Source organism: Oncorhynchus clarkii, chromosome 4 (assembly GCF_045791955.1).
Source record: "Oncorhynchus clarkii lewisi isolate Uvic-CL-2024 chromosome 4, UVic_Ocla_1.0, whole genome shotgun sequence".
NCBI classification, from domain to species: Eukaryota; Metazoa; Chordata; class Actinopteri; order Salmoniformes; family Salmonidae; genus Oncorhynchus; species Oncorhynchus clarkii.
Window position 1 is genome coordinate 54,775,435 of NC_092150.1, and position 15,230 is coordinate 54,790,664.

General features: G+C 42.9%; 1 pseudogene; it reads right to left on the reverse strand.

Moving 5' to 3' along the window:
- LOC139406953 (glutamate receptor ionotropic, kainate 2-like) overlaps positions 1-15,020 on the reverse strand; it is a 189,213-nt pseudogene extending 174,193 nt beyond the window's left edge.
- Between the last annotated feature and the right edge of the window lie 210 nt (positions 15,021-15,230).

The following is a 15,230-nucleotide window of genomic DNA, read 5'->3' on the forward strand; positions in this document are numbered from 1 at the left end:
TTTTACGAGGGTATGTTTGGCAGCATGAGTGAAGGAAGCTTTGTTTTGCGAAATAGAAAGCCGATTCTAGATTAAATTTTTGATTGGAGATGCTTAATGTGAGTCTGGAAGGAGAGTTTACAGTGTAGCCAGACACCTAGGTATTTGTAGTTATCCACGTATTCTAAATCAGAGCCGTCCAGAGTAGTGATGCTGGATGGGCGGGCAGGTGTGGGCAATGATCGGTTGAATAGCATGCATTTAGTTTTATTTGCGTTTAAGAGCAGTTGGAGGCCACAGAAGGAGAGTTGTATGGCGTTGAAGCTCGTCTGGAGGTTAGTTAACACAGTGTCCAAAGAAGGGCCAGAAGTATACAGAATGGTGTCGTCTGCGTAGAGATGGATAAGAGCATCACCAGCAGCAAGAGCGACATCATTGATGTATACAGAGAAGAGAGTCGGCCCGATAATTGAACCCTGTGGCACCCCCATAGAGACTGCCAGAGATCCGGACAACAGGCCCTCCGATTTGACACACTGAGCTCTATCAGAGAAGTAGTTGGTGAACCAGGCGAGGCAATCATTTGAGAAACCAAGACTGTTGAGTCTGCCAATAAGAATGTGGTGATTGACAGATTCGAAAGCCTTGGCCAGGTCGATGAATACAGCTGCACAGTAAGCCTTGACCAGGTCGATGAATACAGCTGCACAGTAATGTCTCTTATCGATGGCGGTTATGATATCGTTAAGGACCTTGAGCGTGGCTGAGGTGCACCCATGACCAGCTCCGAAACCAGATTGCATAGCGGAGAAGGTACGGTGTGATTCAAAATGGTCAGTAATCTGTTTGTTAACTTGGCCTTCGAAGACCTTAGAGATGCAGGGTAGGATAGATATAGGTCTGTAGCAGTTTGGATCTAGAGTGTCTCCCCCTTTGAAGAGGGGGATGACCGTGGCAGCTTTCCAATCTTTGGGATCTCTGACAATACGAAAGAGAGGTTGAAAAGGGTAGTAATAGGGGTTGCAACAATTTCGGCAGATAATTTTAGAAAGAGAGGGTCCAGATTGTCTAGCCCGGCTGATTTGTAGGGGTCCAGATTTTGCAGCTCTTTCAGAACATCATTTATCTGGATATGGGTGAAGGAGAAATGGTGGGGGCTTGGGCGGGTTGCTGTGGAGGGTGCCGGGCAGTTGACCGCGGTAGGGGTAGCCAGGTGGAAAGCATGGCCAGACGTAGAGAAATGCTTATTGAAATTCTCAATTATAGTGGATTTGTCGGTTGTAACAGTGTTTCCTAGCCTCAGAGCAGTTAGTAGCTGGTATGAGGTGCTCTTATTCTCCATGGACTTTACAGTGTCCCAGAACTTTTTTGAGTTTGTACTGCAGGATGCACATTTCTGTTTAACTTCCCTGAAAAGTTGCATATCACAGGGGTTATTCGATGCTAATGCAGAACGCCACAGGATGTTTTTGTGCTGGTCAACGGCAGACAGGTCTGGAGTGAACCATGCCTATTTAAGATGGTGAGGAAGGCACTTTTAAAGAATAACCAGGCATCCTCTACTGTCGGGATGAGGTCAATGTCATTCCAGGATACCCCGGACAGGTCGATTTAGAAAGGCCTGCTCGCAGAAGTGTTTTAGGGAGCGTTTGACAGTGATGAGTGGAGGTCGTTTGACCGGCCCATTATGGATGCAGTCAATGAGGCAGTGATCGCTGAGATGTTGGTTGAAAACAGCAGAGGTGTATTTGGAGTGTGAGTTAGTTAGGATGATATCTATGAGGGTGCCCGTGTTTACGGATTTGGGGTTATATCTGGTAGGTTCATTGATAAATTGTGTGAGATTGAGGGCATCAAGCTTAGATTGTAGGATGGCCGGGGTGTTAAGAATGTCCCAGTTTAGGTCACCTAGCAGCACGAGCTCAGAAGATAGATGGTGGCAATCAAATCACATATGGTGTCGAGGGCACAGCTGGGGACAGAGGGTGGTCTATAGCAAGCGGCAACGGTGAGAGACTTGTTTCTGGAAAAGTACATTTTTTTAGAAGTAGAAGCTCAAATTGTTTGGGTACAGACCTGGATAGTAAGTCAGAACTCTGCAGGTTATATTTGCAGTAAATTGCAACACCGCCCCCTTTGGCAGTTCTATCTTGTCGGAAAATGTTATAGTTAGGAATGGAAATGTCAAGGTTTTTGGTGGTCTTCCTAAACCAGGATTCAGACATGGCTAGGACATCCAGATTGGTGGAGTGTGCTAGGGCAGTGAATAAAACAAACTTAGGGAGGAGGCTCCTAATGTTAACAAATGAGAGAGAAAAAGTCAACAAATGGGAGAGCCTGGGGGATGGGAGTGGAGGTAGACACTGCAGGTTCTGGATTAACCTCTATATCACCAGAGGAACAGGTGATAGGAGGAGTAGGATAAGGGTACGGCTAAAGGCTAACAGAACTGGACGCCTAGTACGTTCAGAACAGAGAGTAAAATGAGCAGATTTCTGGGAACGGTAGAATATATTCAAGGCATAATGTACAGACAAAGGTATAGTAGGATGTGAATACAGTGGAGGTAAACCTGTGCATATAGTGATAATGAAAGAGATATTGTTTCTAGAAATAGCATTTAAACCAGGTGATGTCACTGCGTGTGTGGGAGGTGAAACTAAATTGTTAGCCGAGGTGTGTTGAGCTGTGCTAGAGGCTCTACAGTGAAATAAGACAATAGTTACAAACCAGAACAGCAATCGACACGGCATGATGACGTTAGGGAAAGGCATGCATAGCCGGGTGATCATACAAGTCCAGTGCGTGACTTCAGGCAGCTAGCGGCAAGGGGCTAGCAGGCTAACAGAAAGGCCTTAGAGGGATGACGCAACGGAGGGAAGTCTGTTGTGGCCCCCTCGTGCAGTTACATCAGCGGACGGATCAGCAGGGTAAACCAGGCCAATTGGCAAAATCCGTGTGGTAAACCAGGCCAATTGGCAAAATATGTAGCTCTGGTTCATTCTACAGTCCACTTAGAAAATGGTCTCATTCTTCCTCATTTTTCAGAATACAAGCCTGAAGCCTGTCTAAAGACTGTTGACATCTAGTGGAAGTCATAGGAACTGAAATCTGGGTCCTAACCCAATACATACTGTATAGGCATTCAATTGAAAACTACACACATCAAAAATGTCCCACTCCTGGATGGATTTTCCTCAGGTTTTTGCCTGCATATCAGTTCTGTTATACTCACAGACATTATTGTAACAGTTTTGGAAACTCCAGAGTGATTTCTATCCAAATCTACCAATTATATGCATATCCTAGCTTTTGGGCCTGAGCAACAGGCAGTTTACTTTGGGCACCTCAGTCATCCAAACTAACGAATACTGCCCCCTATCCCAAAAAAGTTAACAAAGCAAATTTGAGAACAAGGCTACCTAAATTCTATCAGCATATTGATTGCACGACTTGCAGGGCTAATACTCTCGATCACTGCTACTCTACCTTCCGCGATGCATACAGAGCCCTCCCCTGCCCTCCCTTCGGCAAATCCAACCACGACGCCATCTTGCTTGTTCCGTCTTATAGGCAGAAACTCAAACAGGATGTACCAGTGACGAGAACCATTCAATGCTGGTCTGACCAATTGGAAGCCACGCTTCAAGATTGTTTTGATCACTCGGACTGGAATATGTTCTGGTTAGACTCAGAGAACAACATTGACCTATACTCTAACTCGGTGAGTGTGTTTATTAAGAAGTTCACTGGAGATGTTGTACCCACTGTGACATTAAAACCTACCCTAACCACAAACCGTGGATGAATGGTGGCATTTGCGCAAAACTGAAAGCGCGATCCACAGCATTTAACCATGGCAAGACATTTGGATACATGGCTGAATTTAAACCGTGTAGTTATTCCCTATGAAAGGCAATCAAACAAGCAAAATGCCAGTACAGGGACAAGGTGGAGTCGAAATTCAACAGCTCAGACACGAGACGTATGTGGCAGGGCCTACAGGAAATCACAGACTACAAAAACAAAAACAGCCACGTCATGGACACCGACGTCACGCTTCCAGACAAACTTAACACCTACTTTGCTCTCTTTGAGAATAATACAGTGCCACCGTTGTGGCTCGCTAACAAAGGCTGCATACCCCCTCCCTCTCCTTCTCTGTGGCTGACGTGAGTAAAACATTTAAACTTGTTAACGCTTGCAAGGCTGCTGGCCCGGACGGCATCCCTAGCCGAGTCCTCAGAGCATGCACAGACCAACTGGCTGGTGTTTACGGACATATTCAATTGCTCCCTATCCCAGTCTGTTGTCCCCACATACTTCAAGATGGCTACCACTGTTCTTGTACCCATGAAGTTAAAGATAACAGAACTAAATTACTACTACCCTGTAGCACTTACTTCTCTCATCATGAAGTGCTTTGAGAGGCTAGTCATGGATCATATCACCGCCACCTTACCGGCCACCCTAGAACCACTTCAGTTTGCATACCACACCAACAGGTCCACAGATGACGCACTCGCCATCACTCTGCACACTACCCTATTCCATCTGGACACAAAGAATACCTACGTAAGAATGCTGTCCATTGATTAGAGCTCAGAAATCAACACCATAGTTCCCTACAAGCTCATCATCATGCTGCAGGACCTGGGTCTCGACCCCGCCCTGTGCAACTGGGTCCTGGCGTTTCTGACGGACCGCCCCCAGGTGGTGAAGGTGGGAAACAACATCTCCACTTTACTGACCCTCAACACTGGGGCCCCACAAGGGTGTGTGCTCAGCCCTCTCCTCTACTCCCTGTTCACCCACGACTGTGTGGCCGTGGACGTCTCCAACTCAATCATCAAGTTTGCAGAAGACACAACAGTTCACCCACAACGCCGTTCACCAACAACGCCGTGACAGTCTACAGGGAGGAGGTGAGGGAACTGGGAGTGTGGTGTCAGGAAAACAACCTTTCACTCAACTTCAACAAAACAAAGGAGATGATCGTGGACTTCAGGAAACAGCAGAGGGAGCACCCCCCTATCCACATCGAAGGGACAGCAGCGGAGAAGGTGGAATGTTTAAAGTTCCTGGGGGTACACATCACAGACAAACTGAAATGGTCCACCCACACAGACTGAGGTGAAGAAGTTGCATCAGCGCCCATAACCCTGACAAAACTTTACAGATACATCCGGTCGGGCTGTATCACAGCCTGGTATGGCAACTGCACCGCCCTCAACCGCAAGGCTCTCCAGAGGGTTGTGCGGTCTACACAACGCATCACCAGGGGAAAATACCTGCCCTCCATGTCACCTACAGCACCCAATGTCACAGGAAAGCCAAAAAGATCATCAAGGACAATAACCACTATAGCCACTGCCTGTTCACACCGCTATCATCCAGAAGGCAAGGTCACTACCTGCATCAAAGCTGGGACCAAGAGACTGAAAAACAACTTCTATCTCAAGGCCATCACACTGCTAAACAGCAATCACTAACTCGGAAAGGCTGCTGCCTACATTGAGACCAGATCATTAGTCACTTTAAACAATGGCACTTTAAATAAGGCCACTTTAATATTGTTCACTTATATTACATTACTCATATCACATGTATATACTTTATGTTATACCATCTACTCCACCTTGCCCATGCCGCTTGGCCATCACTCATCCATATACTTAAATTTGTGTGTATTAGATACTTGTTGGGGAACTGTTAGATTACTTGTTAGATATTACTGCTCTGTCAGAACTAGAAGCACAAGCATTTCGCTACACTCACATTAACATCCCATATATTATGTTCTTTAAAAAAAAGGTTTTAAATTCTCCAGTACAGCCAACATTGAAAGCTATCAAATGCTTCTAAAACTAGCACTAACTAGCATTAATGGTAACAATGGCTGACAATTAAATAACGTGCTATAGAATTCTGCGGCAGCCAGCAAAGGGGGGTTGCAGTTTGATGTAACTTTTAAAGGAAGAACCACTGTAAGCAACAAAACGTTCACAGCCCATTTTCCCAAAAGTGAGGTAAGTTTATCAACTTTCAAAGCAGAATTACTTTCACATTGTTCCTCAAAAGCAGTGTATGATATACCATTTACCAGAATTTCAAATTTGGCTACATAAAACGGAATCAAGGCAGTCGGTCACATATAACTAACCTGTCATTCAAGCAAACTACCTTTTTATGTAATGAGGGAGCTCAATTAATATGGTAATTTAGTTGCTGAATTTGGCATATGCCTTTATCGAAAGCAACACAAAAAACGGCCAAGGTTGACAAATATTCAGTTTATTTGGCACATTAGGGATTCATAAAACATGCTTTTATCCAGAGCAACATACAGAATTACCAGCATGAGACACACGTATACATGAACCATGTAGAAATCAAATATGTGTGTGTATGTGTGTGTGTGTGTGTGTGTGTGTGTGTGTGTGTGTGTGTGTGTGTGTGTGTGTGTGTGGGTGTAGGTGTGGGGCAGTAGTGTGACACAGCATCACAGGAGAACTGACCTCTCTGTACACAGACTCCACCAGGAGGACTAGCCAAGCAGGAAATGCTGAACAAGCAGCTATAGTAATGGAGTTGAGGTGAGGAAATTGTATTATTGCTTCTGGTTTCCTCAATAGATTTCTCTCTCTCTCTCCATATCTATTAAAACAGCGGAGAAAACACCATCTCATATCAGCTCTGCTTTTGATCCCAGCTCCTCAAGATTCTTTGTGAAACAGAGATATCCTCCACAACCAGACATTGATATTGCACTCTAACACAGTATTGGCAACAAAAGAGGGGATAAGTAAGATAAACCGACAGTGATAAATATGGCCTTAAAAAGCCAGAAATATAAATAGTATCCAGGGAAATGACAAACGGTTTCACATAGTCTAACTTTTTCAACGCCTCAAAATTATGAAAGAGCGGTTGAAATATTAACAGGGCCCACTCGCGGCTGTGGCAAGTCGCTGTCCATGGTGCTGATCTGAGCATTCCCACTCGTAGATCACTTTATCTAGTCGTTCCAGTGGCACAGTATGCCTTGTGGCGCATTTGCACTCTGACCCAGTCCATAGGGAAAATGTTGTATCTGTACCAACGAGCACGCTGTTGAGCCCTGAAGTCTCAAGATATGGCCATGAATCACCCGCGTAGGCGGAGATCTATCTCCTGTGTATGCTATTGATGCAGGCAACCATGCGCGCTTGCCTGCAGAGACAGCCTCCCTGTCAGACAGTGTGCGAGACCCGAAATCGGTGAGTGTGTGAGGACATATAGGAGAAAGCTGCAGCAGTAACAATAGCACATCCCTGTGCCATATTGGCGGCTCATGCAGACCCGGGCTGATTTTTAAACAGGAGCCTCAGGGGGGATTAAGATTGTCAGCGTGTGTTGTCAACATAAAATGAAATACGCTTTGAGGAACAGCATCACTCGAAGGCAGTCTCGCAACCATGCAAACACTGACTGACAAGACACTAGCTATTTAGGCCTATATATGTTATCAGATGATGGTAGGCAACCTTTTTAATCAATGGATCAAAAACGAGTGCCCCGTGAGGGATTGATTGAGCCCCGACTCCCGGACAATGTTTACATTTAGGGCGGAGGAAATGTTGGGGGGGGGGGGTGGCTAATATGTACCTAATATGTAACAGGCCTAATATGTACTTCTAAACAGAAGTTTACTGCAAGTCAAGCAACAATCTTTATGCCATTTATATCACAATACACTTTTATCAATTGAATGTAGACACGAATATAATCCAAAATATTTGATTAAAATATGCATATTAGACATTTTTTTCAAGAAAATGTTATCTAGGATAACATTTTCTACTATACATCAACAATTCCCCCTGGGCCAGTCCGTAGAATATATCTAAGAAAAAACACAATTTGGTGAATGCAGATGCTTCTGAAGCTGGGAAAAGAGAGTTGGCGTGTGGGAAGAGTCTGACTTGTGGGAAATGGAAGTTGGAAGACTACCAAATGCCAAATGACTAATATAGTCCAGTTTGAAACATTCTCTATGAAATTGGCTTTTTTACATTATGTGTAATTCAATGTAGTAAGCTTTCAAATGGTAGATGGATCTCCATTTAAAGTAGTTAAAATTCATACAAAAAATGTATTCAAGTAGTATGATAAACATAATAAAATATTTGAGTTTTTGAAAATCTTTTTTTAAGCTACACAGTACCAGTCAAAAGCTTGGACACATCTACTCATTCAAGGGTTTTTTATTTGTACCATTTCTTTTACATTGTATATTGTAGAATAATAGTGAAGACATTAAAACTTTGAAATAACACATATGGAATATTGTATAAAGCAAAAAAGTGTGAAACAAGTCTAAATATATTTTATATTGGAGACAACTGTAAATGCTTCACTTAGTTCAAGTAACATACACATCTCAACGTCAACTGTTCAGAGACTGCGAGAATCAGGCCTTCATGGTCGAATTTCTGCAAAGAAACCTCAACTAAAGGACACCAATAATAAGAAGAGACTTGCTTGGGCCAAGAAACATGAGCAATGGACATTAGACCAGTGGAAATCTGTCCTTTGGTCTGTTGAGTCCAAATTTGAGATTTATGCTTCCAACTGCCATGTCTTTGTGAGACATAGTAAGTGAACCGACGATCTCCTCATGTGTGGTTCCCACCATGAAGCATGGAGGAGGAGGTGTGATGGTGTAGGGGTGCTTTGCAGGTGACACTGTCTGATTTATTTAGAAATCAAGAAACACTTAATTTAACCAGCATAGCTACCACAGCATTCTGCAGGGATACACCATCCCATCTGGTTTGGGTTTAGTGGGATTATCATTTGTTTTTCAACAGGACAATGACCCAACACACCTCCAATTAGAGTGATTGAGTGTTGCATCAGATGACCTGGCCTACACAATCAGCTGACTTTAGCCCAATTATGATGGTTTGGGATGAGTTGGACCACAGAGTGAAGGAAAAACAGCCAACAAGTGCGACGTAACGACATGCTCTGAGAGTCAGGAAGCAAGTTCAGGGAGTGAGTGTTTTAATAAATAAACAGAACATAAAACGTATGTCATTCCCACCGAAACAAAAAAATAAATACACTCCATGAAGCTTCCCTTAGTTGAGGCATCATTCTGCAACAACGTGCGCTGAGAGTCGGGAAGCAAGTTCAGGGAGTGAGTGCTTTAATAAATAAACGGAAATAATACAAAATAAGAAACACGGACAACGCACAGACATGAAACAGAAACAATAACGCCTGGGGAAGGAACCAAAGGGAGTGACATATATAGGGAAGGTAATCAGGGCAGTGATGGAGTCCGGTTGAGTCTGATGACGGGCAGGTGCGTGTAAAGTTGGTGACAAGTGTGCACCATAATGAGCACACGTTACAATAAAATATATTTGGATTAAATGTGGAAGACACATTTGAGTTGTAGGCATTCAGTTGTATAGTCCCTATTTTTATTTGTTTAACACTTTTTTTGGTTACGAAATGTTGTATTTGTATTTATTATGGATCCCCATTAGCTGCTGCTACCACATACATACAGTACAAAATCCATGTGTACGCTTGGGTATAGTGTGTACACTACATGATTCCATATGTGTTATTTCATAGTTTTGATGTCTTCACTATTATTCCACAATGTAGAAAATAGTACAAATAAAGAAAAACTCTTGAAAGAGTAGGTGTGTCCAAACTTCTGACAGATACTGGTCCAAAATACCAACAAATCTCAAAATTGATAGGTAGATACAAAAATGTCATTTCAGCCTGTGGTGCCTGACCTTAAGGGGAACCCCAAAGCAATGGATAGCTATTATAAACAATGGCTCTGGAGCTTTTGGTCGGATAGTTGCTGTGTTCATTTAGCCTTTATTTTAATTGAATTGTATGAAAGACAATTATGACCAATAAAAGGATTAAGCTTCCTTTCTCTAAATTAAACCTTACCCTGTCGAGTGACGGAATCTCATACATCCCTGATACTATAAGCCTAACCAACATCCTACAATAGTAGCCATATAATGTTTGATTTGATTTGGTGCTCTACCTCAAGCTGTTTCATATAGATATGGAGTATCTGGACTAAACAGGTTTACATAGGCCTATGACTGAGTTAGCAAAATAAGGGAATCCAACCATTCAACTCATGTTATTCCACCAACACTCTCTGTTTCTCAGTGTAAGGGCACTTATACAGACCATTCAGGGAATATGCTTGTTTGCTTGACTGCGAGGTCATGCAAAAGCGTGCAATTTCATAATTTGGAGTAAAAGCACGTGATTAAAATGTCCATGTCAATCTGTAATGTGCAAAAAAATATATATATTTAGTCAGCCACCAATTCTGCAAGTTCTCCCACTTAAAAAGATGAGAGAGGCCTGTAATTTTTATCATATGTACACTTCAACTATGACAGACAGAATGAGAAAAAAAATCCAGAAAATCACATTGTAGGATTTTTAATGAATTTATTTGCAAATTATGGTGGAAAATAAGTATTTGGTCACCTACAAACAAGCAAGATTTCTGGCTCTCACAGACCTGTAACTTCTTCTTTAAGAGGCTCCTCTGTCCTCCAGTCGTTACCTGTATTAATGGCACCTGTTTTAACTTGTTATCAGTATAAAAGACACCTGTCCACAACCTCAAACAGTCACACTCCAAACTCCACTATGGCCAAGACCAAAGAGCTGTCAAAGGACACCAGAAACAAAATTGTAGACCTGCACCAGGCTGGGAAGACTGAATCTGCAATAGGTAAGCAGCTTGGTTTGAAGAAATCAACTGTGGGAGCAATTGTTAGAAAATGGAAGACATACAAGACCACTGATAATCTCCCTCGATCTGGGGCTCTACGCAAGATCTCACCCCGTGGGGTCAAAATGATCACAAGAACGGTGAGCAAAAATCCCAGAACCACACGGAGGGACCTAGTGAATGACCTGCATAGAGCTGGGACCAAAGTAACAAAGCCTACCATCAGTAACACACTACGCCGCCAGGGACTCAAATCCTGCAGTGCCAGACATGTCTCCCTGCTTAAGCCAGTACATGTCCAGGCCCGTCTGAAGTTTGCTAGACAGCATTTGGATGATCCAGAAGAAGATTGGGAGAATGTCATATGGTCAGATCAAACCAAAATATAACCTTTTGGTAAAAGCTCAACTCGTCGTCGTGTTTGGAGGACAAAGAATGCTGAGTTGCATCCAAAGAACACCATACCTACTGTGAAGCATGGGGGTGGAAACATCATGCTTTGGGGATGTTTTTATGCAGGACCAGGACGACTGATCCGTGTAAAGGAAAGAATGAATGGGGCCATGTATTGTGAGATTTTGAGCGAAAACTTCCTTCCATCAGCAAGGGCATTGAAGATGAAACGTGGCTGGGTCTTTCAGCATTACAATGATCCCAAACACACCTTCCGGGCAACGAAGGAGTGGCTTCGTAAGAAGCATTTCAAGGTCCTGGAGTGGCCTAGCAAGTCTCCAGATCTCAACCCCATGGAAAATCTTTGGAGGGAGTTGAAAGTCTGTGTTGCCCAGCAACAGCCCCAAAACATCACTGCTCTAGAGGAGATCTGCATGGAGGAATGGGCCAAAATACCAGCAACAGTGTGTGAAAACCTTGTGAAGACTTACAGAAAACATTTGACCTGTCATTGCCAACAAAGGGTATATAACAAAGTATAGAGATAAACTTTTGTTATTGACCAAATACAGTGCCTTGCGAAAGTATTCGGCCCCCTTGAACTTTGCGACCTTTTGCCACATTTCAGGCTTCGAACATAAAGATATAAAACTGTATTTTTTTGTGAAGAATCAACAACAAGTGGGACACAATCATGAAGTGGAACGACATTTATTGGATATTTCAAACTTTTTTAACAAATCAAAAACTGAAAAATTGGGCGTGCAAAATTATTCAGACCCTTTACTTTCAGTGCAGCAAACTCTCTCCAGAAGTTCAGTGAGGATCTCTGAATGATCCAATGTTGACCTAAATGACTAATGATGATAAATACAATCCACCTGTGTGTAATCAAGTCTCCGTATAAATGCACCTGCACTGTGATAGTCTCAGAGGTCCGTTAAAAGCGCAGAGAGCATCATGAAGAACAAGGAACACACCAGGCAGGTCCGAGATACTGTTGTGAAGAAGTTTAAAGCCGGATTTGGATACAAAAAGATTTCCCAAGCTTTAAACATCCCAAGGAGCACTGTGCAAGCGATAATATTGAAATGGAAGGAGAATCAGACCACTGCAAATCTACCAAGACCTGGCCGTCCCTCTAAACTTTCAGCTCATACAAAGAGAAGACTGATCAGAGATGCAGCCAAGAGGCCCATGATCACTCTGGATGAACTGCAGAGATCTACAGCTGAGGTGGGAGACTCTGTCCATAGGACAACAATCAGTCGTATATTGCACAAATCTGGCCTTTATGGAAGAGTGGCAAGAAGAAAGCCATTTCTTAAAGATATCCATAAAAAGTGTTGTTTAAAGTTTGCCACAAGCCACCTGGGAGACACACCAAACATGTGGAAGAAGGTGCTCTGGTCAGATGAAACCAAAATTGAACTTTTTGGCAACAATGCAAAACGTTATGTTTAGCGTAAAAGCAACACAGCTGAACACACCATCCCCACTGTCAAACATGGTGGTGGCAGCATCATGGTTTGGGCCTGCTTTTCTTCAGCAGGGACAGGGAAGATGGTTAAAATTGATGGGAAGATGGATGGAGCCAAATACAGGACCATTCTGGAAGAAAACCTGATGGAGTCTGCAAAAGACCTGAGACTGGGACGGAGATTTGTCTTCCAACAAGACAATGATCCAAAACATAAAGCAAAATCTACAATGGAATGGTTCAAAAATAAACATATCCAGGTGTTAGAATGGCCAAGTCAAAGTCCAGACCTGAATCCAATCGAGAATCTTTGGAAAGAACTGAAAACTGCTGTTCACAAATGCTCTCCATCCAACCTCACTGAGCTCGAGCTGTTTTGCAAGGAGGAATGGGAAAAAATTCAGTCTCTCGATGTGCAAAACTGATAGAGACATACCCCAAGCGACTTACAGCTGTAATCGCAGCAAAAGGTGGCGCTACAAAGTATTAACTTAAGGGGGCTGAATAATTTTGCACGCCCAATTTTTCAGTTTTTGATTTGTTAAAAAAGTTTGAAATATCCAATAAATGTCGTTCCACTTCATGATTGTGTCCCACTTGTTGTTGATTCTTCACAAAAAAATACAGTTTTATATCTTTATGTTTGAAGCCTGAAATGTGGCAAAAGGTCGCAAAGTTCAAGGGGGCCGAATACTTTCGCAAGGCACTGTACTTATTTTCCACCATAATTTGCAAATAAATTCATTAAAAATCCTACAATGTGATTTTCTGGATTTTTTTTTCTTCTAATTTTGTCTGTCATAGTTAAAGTGTACCTATGATGAAAATTACAGGCCTCTCTCATCTTTTTAGGCAGGAGAACTTGCACAATTGGTGGCTGACTAAATACGTTTTTTTGCCCCACTGTATCTCATTGTCCTTCAAATTAATGTTTAGGTATCCAAATCACCATATCCCTTCTCTTTAAAGAAAGGGTCAACACAGTGTGCCACTGCCAAAGGATCAAACCAACATACACTGCCGTTCAAAAGTTTGGGGTCACTTAGAAATGTCCTTGTTTTTGAAAGAGAAGCAAAGAAGTATGTCCATTAAAATAACATAAAGTTGATCAGAAATACAGTTAATGTTGTAAATGACTACTGTAGCTGGAATCGGCAGATTTTTTTATAGAATATCTACATAGGCGCACAGAGGCCCATTATCAGCAACCATCACTCGTGTTGCAAACAGGGCCATTCCCTGAACCATTGAGTGCTATGAATAGATAGCCTACACTGTAATAGAAAGCAGTCATTTATTCAGTTATTTTAGTTATCACTAAAAGTAAAAAAGAACTATGAAACGTTTTACAGCATCATATTGTAAATGATGGTGTATTATGGGAAAATGTCTGTATTTCGAATGGTACTGTAATTCTACCCCACAGAAAACAATATCATATCTTTTTGAGTGCCAAAAACCTTTTGACAACTAGTGGGTAAATTGAATTGTTGTTTCTGTCTCATTGCATATTTTGAGACATGCCTTGTAAGAGGCCACATGTGTTGCACCCCTGAGGGGGAATGCTATTACAATTTAACTTTCATGTGGTTATAGAGCCCCATCAATTTAAATGGATAGGCTACAGATTGGAGTGGCAGCTAGTCTTAAACCTAAAATTGTTGTTTTTTGATGTTCTTTTGGTCTGTTTTGCCCTGTAGTTGCTGCCAGTTTGAAAGCCTTTGTTAAGGCCTCTAGAAATGCAAGTGATATAGAACACCAAATATTCATCAAAATGCTGTAATGTGTAAACAGTTAGCAGCCAATCTGCTTGCACAAACCCCTTGTAATAACAATAAAATACTGAGCAATACAAACCCATCGCCTCCATGAAATATAATTAATTCCGTTAACAGTAGCATACAGGCTTACGTGCTTGATACCATATTCACCGAACTGCATGTAAATTACTGTCAAATTCAGGGTAACCCCTTTACAGTGTATGAGAGGTTCACAAATACTTCTCCTCTACAAACAACAAAGTATCTTACCAAATCTTAAAACGTGTGGCATCCCGCGAGAGTATCCAAGAAACAGCAGAAGAAGCAGGAGCAGCAGCCTGAGGTTGAACCTGAAAACGAGACTAGTTATCAGCAGGGAGGTAATCTTCATGTTGTTTGTAAAATGCACAGTGGTGATCCCCCGTACGCGTTTGAGTCCCCCGGAATTCGGTTTACAGTCGTTCGGCAGGGTGACGGCAGCCCAGTCGCAGGATCACGGCATGGTCACTCGAGCTTCCCCTAAACCCATTAGCAGATTTCCGACTTGACTAAGCCAAGAACATATCCTCCGGTTCACGAGACGGCGGGACATCCATGTCGGGCGGTACAAATCCGGTAGGGGCTCATACATGGGCTGGCGCCTGGCTCAGGTGAGACACGAGGAGTCGGATATCCACACGGGAGGTGTGTCTGTAGAGGAGCAGTGAGCGCCAAGCAGAGCAGAATCGCGATAGCAGCCTATGAGGCACTTTGGGTTGCATACGCTCCCATTATACTGCACTGCTGCACAGCCTCTGACGTTGAGCCAAGGTTAGTTCGAGCGCGCGAGCCAGATAGAGAG